Below are 10,565 nucleotides of genomic sequence, written 5' to 3' on the forward strand. Positions count from 1 at the left end.
AGGTGGAATTTTGTGCACCTAAGTTAGTCATACAATGTTTTGATGCTTATGATGAGAATTGGCGATCATTTTTTGTCATTATGTTCATGTAGACTATGATCCAACAAAGAATAAAAGCTTGAATTTTTATAATGGAAATAAATGTGTATTTATTTCTTGTGAAAATCCCAATCAAATAATACAGTGGCTTTTCTTGTTATCGCATGAAGCAAGGATTCTTTTTATGTTCATACTTAACTATGTTTCTCCTTATGTGTTTAGTTCGGGTTCTCTTTTTCTATCTTTTCTTTTTTTTTTGTTCTATTTTTTGGAACATAAATAGTTTTTTTCAGCAGCCATCTGTTGAGCTTATGCATCATTGTACCTTGTTAAGATTAGCATTTTATTTTCATGTATATCACATAATGTGTATATTAATCTTACTAGAATCAAAGAATTTGTGGTCGAGACTCGATATTAGGATCAAAACATTCTTAAGAGTGCAATTTAAGATGAATCTACTCCCCACTGAGTCATAACACTAATGTATCTTTTGGCTTGTGTGGCATCTTTGATTAATCTTATTAAAACAAGCATGATGTGGGATTGAATCAATGATTTTTGTATAATATTTGATCTTTCCAGTTAAATGCTTAAAGGACTTGATCATAGGAAGTGCCTAACTACTACCTGGCGAATGTCAAAAATGGTAACCATTCGAGACGTAATTATTTGTCTATCTTTTCTCCTAATCTAAGAGCCATTACTAAAAAACAAGAAAAAACCGACTACAAAAATCAACCACAAGTAGTCGGTTTTTCCCAATTTCCGACCACAAAACTGACCAAATTGTGTGGTCGGTAAAGTAGTGGTAGTTTTTTAAAAATCGACCACAAAGTGGTCAATTTTTTTATAAATATATATATATTTAAAATTCATTATTATTTTATTAGAATTGAAAAAAATAATTTTTGGAAAAAAAAACAACCACAAGTGGTCAATCTTTTATTAAATTAAATAATTAATTTTAATATTAAACTGACCACTTATGGTCGATTTTATATTAAATTTAATTAATTAATTTAATAAAAACCGACCACAAGAGGTCGGTTTTTATTAAATTAATTAATTAAAGTTAATATAAAACCAACCACTTGTGGTCGGTTTTTTGCAAAAAAAAAATCCAAAACTGACCACTTGTGGTTGGTTCTTTGGGAATATTTTAAAAAAATAAAAATCAAAACTCAAATACAGCATGCAGCAACAACAATGCAATACAGTAGTAACCAAATGTAAATACATTAGCAACAACAACAAAAAAAATAAATGTAAATACTTTCAAAAGTGTACAACACATACAAAATGTCCAACAAAAGTGAGTATCAAAAAACTACAACAACAGTTTCAAACAACAAAATATCTAAATTCAAAGTACAACATATACATAAATCAAAAAACTAAAAGTCATCATCATCGAATTCGTCCTCCTCTTCCATATCCTCATCCGTGCTGAAATCATCCAAGGGGCCTAGACCTTTTACAGCCCGAACTGCATCACCAGGACACGGAGGAATAACCCCGTAGTCTGAATGAAAGAGCTAAACTGCTGCTGCAGCATCCTGATTTGTGATGTTGTTGCCTCCTCCGTCTTCTTCTGCCTCTCACTCTGTTCAACAAACCTCTATTTCTGTGAAGCAAGCTCTTCAGTGAGTTTAGAAACTGTATTTTATAGTCTTTCAATGGTTTCTCTATCAACTGAAGAGTTAGAGTATGCAGCGCCGGATGAACACCTAATATTATCGCCAAAAAAAATTTCATGGTATCAGTAGAAATAGCCTATATTTGCAGGACCCACAACTTTTACCCATAACTCCTCCTTTACATATTGGGGTATTGGGTCACCCAGACTTTCAGGAGGCTGACTAATACGATACTCACCAAGAAGACGTGTATATTCATCCTATATTCAACGTAAAGTTAATACTAAAAGTCAAAAAATATTAAAGTAGTTATAATTGAATAATATCAACTTTCAGAAAAAGATTCATAAATTCAAAATTTGTTTCTTACGTGGACAGCTTTTGTACGAGCTTCAACTCAGACATCTTCATCAGTCGAGTTCTTTTTCTTTTTCAGATGAGTCTCCTCGAATAGCTCATTAGCTGGTATTTCCCTACCCTTTTCTTTTTTCTGCATATGAAAAAATTATCAATGCTCAAATAATAAAAAAATTTAAATAGAAACAAACAATTTAAACTATAAAAGTTACATACCATTTTTTTCAGCACAGCAAGAGTACTTCTGGCACCTGCAGTATATAGGGAGCCACCCTTGGATGATGCCCGGGTTTTCTTTCCTTTTTCCCTCAACAATTGCTAATCTTCGCTACTCCAATGGTGAAGATACTGTTGCCATGCAGCTTCAGGAATCCAGTTAGGTTTTACTAATTTGGATCGGGCATAATCCAAGAGACCAGTAAATTGAGCTCTACATCTTATGAAAAAGTTCCTTTTTATAAGAAATGTTTTTCCATTATCCCACCAGTAAAATTTCTACAACAAAAATATAATATTCAATCTTTTGTTCTAATAAAGAGTTAATAAGTAGTCGATAAGTTAAATCTTTACCTTAAATTCTTCAAACATTCTTTCCCTGTCAATTTCTGGAACCTTTTTCCAGCTGGTCTACTAGCCGTTGAAGTGCCAAGAAATGCATATTCGCGCCTTTTTTCCAACTCCAGCATCCGGCCTAAACCTACAACACAAGATCAAACAGTAATTTCATAGAGCATAATAATATAGTAATAAAAAAATAAATAAATTTATTATATTTAGAAATCTTACCCTCTCTTAAATGGAACAAGATAAATCCCCCCAGAATCATCTTTGTCTCCTAGCTTCCTAGTAAGTGATGGTGGATGCACTAGTGTGGGCGGATCTGAAGCACCAAATGGAATGCTTCCAAGTTGAAGATCCAACAACCCAATATATCTAGCAGAATCACTGTGTGAAGCTGCGTGACTGCTGTAGGAGGGTATCGATGATGGTAGATGTCTGGATAGGCCAGCGGCCGTCCTATAGTACTGTGCTGGCGATGGCACGGTCATAGGAGCAGAATGAGTTGGTGTAGACTCATGAAGTGGCCCCACATGTGTAAGAGTAGGTATCGAATCCTCGGATGACCTAGAATATGAGGTTCGTGCTGTCGCATCAGCAAACCAACCCTCAGATATATGAATACCTGTCAGTCGTCTATAAGGAGGAGGTTGTCTTTTCTTTTTTGATTTCGTAGTATCAACTTTTCCCTTACCCTTGTCACCTCTAGCTTACATCTAAATTATGTTAAATTAACAAGTAGTTAGTTCCTACAAAATGAATATATAAGAAAATATTCCAAGTAACTAATTTCAAGTTACTAATTCACATTTAAAATCTCTCGAAAAACACGAGATATAGGCAAGAATATTTTTATTACTATATAAATCATGGAAAAGTGAAAACAACAATATTAAACAGTATATTACATATTAATCTTAAACAAGAAACATAAAGGTAAATATATAGTACAAGCATAAAGACATCAATACATAATAAATACAACCTACACAAATAATCCTCCTCTTCTGAAGACTCTCCACTAAACCATTCACCCTCTTCGGAGGTTTTTCCATCTCCTACCCACTCAGTCTCTTCTTCCGCAATATTAACTTCTTCAAATATATTTTTCAGGTGATTCAAACCGTCCACTAATTCAACGTTCTGGCTAGTGATCAATCTGTATTGCATTTTGATACGCAGTCTCCAGCATATTTTCAACTTCCACCCAGCCTATAGGATTTGTTTTGATTACAGCAGACCAATCATACTTGTCATTGCGCAACGAATAAGGAACATAATACACTTGTTTAGCATTTTACGCTAGAACAAATGGATCGTAAGTAGGATATGACCTATTGTGCTTCACTTCAATGATGTTATGCTCCTTATGTACTCTTGTGTCTCTTGTGATTGGATCAAACCACTTACATCGAAAGAGGATAATTTTTTTATTGGGAAACCAACATACTCCAGTTCAAAGATCTCGTGTATGATGCCAACGTAATCAACATCATCATCACCCTTAACCCAATCACAACTATTGTTTGTTTTACTTGTTCTGGAGTGTTGTTCAATGGAAAATTTAAACTTATTTACTTTGTATTGGGACATTGCATTATATTCAACTGGACCCAAAGAAATATCTCTCAAGAGTTGATCGTATGCGGCTGCATTTGGTGAATGATGTACCTAAAAATATTATACATATATAAATTTTAGTTGAGGAATGTGTAAATGTTTAAACTTTATAGAAATATGAATAACTTACGAACCACATTTTTAAACTATGTTGCAAAGAATTCATACACTTGATTTTTGTGGAATTGAGTCTTAAATGAACTGAAGATACAACATACGAAACACAATTAGTTTCTTTAAGGGAATAAGTAAATAAATAAGATATGTTCAAATTTTAATCTCCTTACTTTAGAAAGGGCTCAACTTATGGGCAATTCAGCAAGACATACAAAATTGCTGAATTGCGCTCCGTGGGAGTGAGCCGGTGAGGTATGATCTTTTTAGCCCTACAACCAGATTGATTGAAAATTGATATTGGTTGTAAATGAGGCTCATTCACATCGTCCTGATGACGATTCGATTGGTTTCTTGAACAAGCAACTTCATCACGAAAGTAGTATGAACAAAATTGAGAAGTTTCTCTTGCAAGATATGCCTCAACTATAAAGCCTTCCACCCTATGTTTGTTTTTGGGGCCCCTTTTTAATTTTCCAATTGCCCTGTACAATCATAAGGTTAGATGTTTACTATATTAAAAAAAGATATGTATGAATTTAAATATGTTGCAATTGCTTACCGTTAGAATGGATACATCCACCTTTTTGGACTAGACCGCCTAGCCGAGCTTCGTGCACAAGGTGAACGAAAAGATGTTCCATCACATCAAAGAACGCTGGCGGAAAAATCTTCTCCAGCTTGTTGGTGATAACAACAATATTGCTTTCCATTCGCACTAGATTTTCTTCTTTTAATATGGTGGCACATAAGTCTTTGAAGAACAAACTAATCTATGCTATTGGTTTCCATATGTTTTCAGGTAAACTAATAAAAGCAATTGGAAGTAATTGTTCCATGAAAACATAACAATCATGGCTTTTCATTCCATGAAAAATTCTTTGTGTCATATCAACTCTCTTTCCCAAATTTGAGGCTTATCAATCGGGCATCTTCAAACTTTGGACATACTCACATATTTGACGTTTTTGGTCCAACTTGAACATAAAACTAGCCTTTGGATTAAGAACATTACCATTGGGCCCTTTTTGTAAGTGTAATTCGCTGCATTTGCAATATTCTGGTAAGTCAATTCTGGCCTTAGGATTATCCTTTGTTTTGCCGATGACATCCATAACTGTGTTGAAAAAGTTGTAAAAATAGTTCTTCTTAGTATGCATGACATCAATATTATGTGTAAGCAAATTATCTAGCCAATATTCCAACTCCCAAAATACACTTTGCTTAGTCTAGTTATGCAAAACGTCATATCCATCAAGCTTGTACAATCGTTCCTCGCTGGCTTTAGGCAAATCCTGAACTATCTCTCAGATGTCATAACCAGACAACCTTGGAGGTGGACCATCATATTCCTTTCTATTCCTTCTGAATGCATTCTTGAGCATCCTAAATTCATGATCAGGTGGCAAGAAACAACGATGACAATCAAACCATGAATTTTTCCTGCCATGTCTCAATGTGAAAGATTTTGTTTTTTCCATGCAGTATGGACAAGCCAGCTTTCCAGCTGTCATCCACCCAGACAATATTTCCTAAGCAGAAAAATTATTAATAGACTACATTAGATATGCACGCAGATTGAAATTTTATTTAAGAGAGATGTCCTAAGTTTCAACCCCTTCATGCCATAAAATTTGAAGTTCATCGATCAAAGGTTGCAAGTAGACATCTATTCCACTTTTTGGGTTACGTGGGCCAGGAATAATACAATTCAAAAATATATAGGGATTAGTCATCAATATTTTAGGAGGAAGATTATAAGGAGTGATAAACACAGGCCAACATAAATATGGCACAGCACCAATTGAAAAAGGAGAGAACTCCCCCCCCCCCAACACACACACATAATCCCAATCGAATATTTCGTGGCTCAGCTGCAAAATTTGGATAAGTTGCATCAATATGCTTCCAAGCCTCTCCATCAGATGGATGACACATAACACCGGTGGGCCTTCTATTTTTCCTGTGCTATCTCATATGAGGAGCTGAGCTGTTTGAAGCATACAACCTCTTCAACCTGGGTATTAGAGGTAAATAATGCATCGCCGTAATAACAATTTGTTTTCCAGTTGAACCACGCTTATATCAAGAATGCTAACAAAACTTACAGAACTCTAGGTTAGCATCTTCCTTAAAGTATAACATGCAACCATTTTCACAATAATCAATTCTAACCGAGGAGAGACCTAACTTTGACACCAATCTTTTTGCCTTATAGAAAAAATCAGGAACCTCCAAGCCGGGGTCAACTAACTCTTTAATAAGGTCTATCATTGAATCCATTCCTCCTTCAGCAATATTCCAATCAGATTTAATACTTAATAATCTAACAGCAACAGACAAACGTAAGTGTAATCACCCGTCAAACAAAAGATGACTAGCAGCATGTAATTCTTCGTAGAAATTGCCCGCTTTGCTATTAGGAACATCTTCGATATTTTCCCTAAAGTCAACCCCGTGTTGCATCCCAAAAGCATCGTGCACTATTTCTGTCATCCTAGTATCTTGATATTCACTATGCCCTGTAGACCTACTACTTTCTCCAACAATAAAGTTATTTTGCGCAACATCACTATGAATACCACACATTCTTAAAAAGTCCTCATGAAATCCCTTTCTATAAAGATGTTCCTTTACATCTTCTTCACTTACAAGATTTATACCATCACATCTAACACAAGAAAAACGAATAGCTCGAAAATGTATCCAAATATCAAGTGTCTTAGCATGTTCAACAAATCTTTTGACACCTTCAACAAATTACTCCCTAATACCCATTTTATTATCATTGTTCCGTTGATATATCCAGCTATAATCAAGTTCCATCTACGCAATCAATCAGATTCAACTAATTAGATCAAATCACAAAAAATTAATTATTACCAAACATAGCCACATTCAAAACAAAAAATCCCCTTTAAAGTCCCTACACTTAACCATTTTCAACGAACTAAGTAACCAACCAAACCGCATTCAAAACAAAAAAAATTCCTTTAAAGTCCCTACACTTAACCATTTTCAACCAACTAAGTCACCAACTAAACCGCATTCAAAATAAAAAAATCCCCTTTAAAGTCCCTACACTTAACCATTTTCAACCAACTAAGTCACCAACCAAGTCACATTCTAAACAAAAAAATTATCTTTAAATTCCCTACACTTAACTATTTTCAAGTAACTAAGTCACCAACCAAGACACATTCTATACAAAAAAAATCATCTTTAAAGTTCCTACACTTAACCATTTTCAACTAACAAAGTCACCAACCAAACCATATTCTGAACAAAAAATCACCTTTAAATTCCCTACACCTAACCATTTTCAACTAACAAAGTCACCAACCAAGTAACATTCTAAACAAAAAATCTCTTTTAAAGTCCCTACACTTAACCATTTTCAAGTAACTAAGTCACCAACCAAGTCACATTCTAAACAAAATAATCCCCTTTAAAGTCCCTACACTTAACCATTTTCAACCAACTAAGTCACCAACCAAACCTCATTCAAAACAAAAAAATTTCCTTTAAAGTCCCTACACTTAACCATTTTCAACCAAGTCACCAACCAAACCGCATTCAAAACAAAAAAATCCCCTTTAAAGTTCCTACACTTAACCATTTTCAACTAACAAAGTCACCAACCAAACCACATTCTAAATAAAAAATCACCTTTAAATTCCCTACACTTAACCATTTTCAACTAACAACGTCACCAACCAAGTAACATTTTAAACAAAAAATCACCTTTAAAGTCCCTACACTTAACCATTTTCGAGTAACTAAGTCACCAACCAAGTCACATTCTAAACAAAAAAAATCCCCTTTAAAGTCCCTACACTTAACCATTTTCAACCAACTAAGTCACCAACCAAGTCACATTCTAAACAAAAAAAATCACCTTTAAATTCCCTAAACTTAACCATTTTCAAGTAACTAAGTCACCAACCAAGTCACATTCTAAACAAAAATTCACCTTTATAGTCCCTACACTTAACCATTTTCAAGTAACTAAGTCACCAACCAAGTCACATTTTAAACAAAAAAATCACCTTTAAAGTCCCTACACTTAACCATTTTCAACCAACTAAGTCACCAACGAAGTCACATTCTAAACAAAAAAATCATCTTTAAATTCCCTACACTTAACCAATTTCAAGTAACTAAGTCACCAACCAAGTCACATTCTAAAAAAAAATCATCTTTAAATTCCCTACGGTAAACCATTTTCAACTAACAAAGTCACCAACCAAGTCACATTCTAAACAAAAAAATCACCTTTAAATTTCCTACACTTAACCATTTTCAAGTAACGAAGTCACCAACTAAGTCACATTTTAAATTAAAAAATCATCTTTAAAGTTCTTACACGTAACCATTTTCAACTAACAAAATCAGCAACCAAGTTAAAAGACTAGTTAAAAGACTTAGATAACACACCGGGTTTACATAAGATAAAAGTTCACATAGATAAAAGAGATTAGACTAGTCATTGCACTAGTAGCGTCTACGAGCTTCTCGCTGCGGTACCATCTCCTTTTTTACCATCCGAGTTATCCTTTCAATCCTTTTCAGCACTTGCTTCCTAGCTAGAACTCACGCAGCGTAAACATAAAAGAGAACTAAGCATAGTCTGACTCCTAGCGCACAGAGCAAGAGTAAGCTACATTCTAAACAAAAAATCACCTTTACATTCCCTACACTTAACCATTTTCAACTAACTAAGTCAGATTCTAAACAAAAAAATCATCTTTAAAGTTCCTACACTTAACCATTTTCAACTAACAAAGTCACCAACCAAACCACTATCTAAACAAAAAATCACCTTTAAATTCCCTACACTTAACCATTTTCAACTAACAAAGTCACCAACCAAGTAACATCCTAAACCAAAAATCACCTTTAAAGTCCCTACACTTAACCATTTTCAAGTAACTAAGTCACCAAATTTGCATACTAAATGATATGAGAGCAAGTTCACAATACAAGAACAAGCAACAACAAGACCAACAAGATGTCAACAACAATGCCAGTGAATCGTACAAGACCACACACAGCTTCACTAGACTTCAATATGAATAATAACAAGAAGATAACAACAATGCTAGTGAATAGAACAAGGCAACACACGGCTTCACTAGACTTCAATATGAAAAATAACAAGACTTCATTATAAAAAATTAGAGAGAAGTCAATTTACCTTTGCTTGACCTAAATTAAAGTGAAAGAGACAAGCGCTCACCGGAAAAATAGCAAAGCAATCCTTTTCCTGAATTCAAAATCTATCAAACGGTAACATCAAATTCCAAGCAACCCATTAGGCAAGTAGAATTAAAAAATCTTGATCATTATGCAAAATAACAAATATCTTGTCATCCTTATTTTCTCATATTTTTAGCTTAAAATCACCGTAAACAAACCACTAACATACTAAAACTACAATGGAGTATCAATAGAAGTAAATCCTAATTTACTTGGTAAACACACAAAGAGGGGACCTTGATAAGCTTCACTTGACAAAATACGCACATAGAACAAACTAACTACATTTCCATTACTTTTTTTACTTTGAACTAACTACATTTATGTAACGAAGCATAATAACTAGAACAAATGCTTTAGAATAAATAATTTTTTACTTTGAGCTAACTAAAATTAGTACCAAAGCATTATATTCTTGAACCTTTAGCTAGTATCTAACAAGAAAAACATAGATTTGAAGTTTTTGGAACTTACCGGAGCTGGAGGCGGTGGGAAACGGCGGCAGACGGTGGTAGATTTGAGGATTTAGAGTGTGGATTTGATTTGGAGAATTTATGTGGGTGTGTATCATGTTTTCATAGTGGGGGAGGGGGGTTCTGATTTGGGGATTTTAGTATGGGGGAGTAAAAAATGCATGGATCGGGTCGGATTGGGCTTTTAACTAATTAGAATATTTATTTTTAATATTTTATGAAAATCGACCACTTGTGGTTGGTTTTCCAGTGTTCGATTTAGTTTTATAATAGTTATTATTGAAAAACAATCACGTGTGCTCAATTTTAATAAAAAGATTAAATCATATAATTAGTTATGCTATCATCATATTAACGCAATGCGTATATGTACAAATCAGATAGTTGGTTATTTTATCAACACATTAAAAGGAGTAGTATATTTTCTTAATAATATAATAATATTAATGAATTTTTTGAATTACAATATTATATATATATATATATATATATATATATATATATA

This window comes from Capsicum annuum, chromosome 12 (genome assembly GCF_002878395.1).
Source record: "Capsicum annuum cultivar UCD-10X-F1 chromosome 12, UCD10Xv1.1, whole genome shotgun sequence".
Taxonomy (NCBI): Eukaryota; Viridiplantae; Streptophyta; class Magnoliopsida; order Solanales; family Solanaceae; genus Capsicum; species Capsicum annuum.